Raw genomic sequence first — 1,449 nt, forward strand, 5'->3', positions numbered from 1 at the left:
CAAGCATGTCGATTGGACGTCTGGTTAAAAACTTCCAAATCTCGTGTATATATAAGCGAGTCATTTCAGCATGCTACTGTGGCTGCTTTCGACACTCGCGCGCTGTGATATGTATATGTAATTAAAAAAATTAGCTACCATTTTTAGCCACAACGACTTTTTTAGCTCTTTTTTAGCCTTTTTTTAAAGGAATTTGGCTACCACTAAAAATGATTCGCGGCAACACTGATCAATACATTGTTTGGAAACTGTTATACTGCGGTATTTAAACTGTTTGCATATGCATAGTTGCGACACATTACATCCTTATACATTGCATATTTTAAATATTCAATTTAGCAATGAACAATTTTTCTAAATATTTCCATTTTTAAAACACCAATGGTTACCAAAAACAAACGAAGCATCGACTTTGTTCTGATGCGCTCATTGTTCTAGCGATGCGTTTCGATAACTTTTCGAATGCGTTTCGGCGTTATGGGACATTATACTTTGTACTTATCAAAGCAATTGACGTTTTGGCAGTCAGCCTGTCAGAAATGATTAATTAATTTCTCATAAACGGTGAGGAAAAAGTTATATACATATATACGGTTTATGGAGAATTTGATTTGCTTTCATCTCGTATTACAATTATTCAATTGGTTCGTAAGATATACGTGATTAAGTGAAACCACTATTTTTTAAAGCTGTATAACCGTAAATTGCATATATCTCGAAAAGTTATCCATTGGAAAAATTATCTCGATTTTCGGAATCACCGAGGAACTCTACAAGGGAATTGGATAGTGCATCCATAGAACATTTTTGCTGTAAACCAGTGTTATGAGACAGTTCACTCCGGTCAGTTACTTCCATTACAACCCGGTCCTAAGGATGTTAGAAGCGTGGTGGTTTTATTGAAAAGTTTTTTCTTTAATTTATTTGCATTTATGTACTTAAATTTTTTTGTGTTATCTAATTTCTTCTTGCTGAAAAAATAGTAAACGAGGTTTATGAAATGTGGCCTTGCCCCACCATCTTCAATTAGTCAATTCGGAATTTAAAAGAATTTTTATTCGGACCGCCAGTAAGTACGCAACTTGAGAATGGAAATTGCTGCATCTTTTGGACGCATCATTATTACATAGTTACATCCCAAGCCAATAAAATCGAGGTAAAAATCAGGGACGTGAACCGGATGAAAAATTTTGTCGGTTCGGTGGTTCGAACCGTTTCTGCACTTTTGGATTGGTTCATCAAAGCGGTTTTTTTGATCTTTGAACCGGGGTTTCGGTTCGGTTCAACGGTTCGAAAAAACAAAAAAATAACGCGCAAGTTTAAGTGTCAAGTGTAACAACGCGCAAGGTTGAGGGTCAAGTGTCTGTCAAATGAGATGGGTCTTTACATTTGATATTGTCACATGGTAAACAAACATGCTAGGTATTACCATGTTTAACAAAAAAAAAA

Source organism: Rhagoletis zephyria, unplaced genomic scaffold (genome assembly GCF_001687245.7).
Source record: "Rhagoletis zephyria isolate East Lansing unplaced genomic scaffold, Rhagoletis_zephyria_1.1 Rzeph_scaffold_01114, whole genome shotgun sequence".
Lineage (NCBI taxonomy): Eukaryota > Metazoa > Arthropoda > Insecta > Diptera > Tephritidae > Rhagoletis > Rhagoletis zephyria.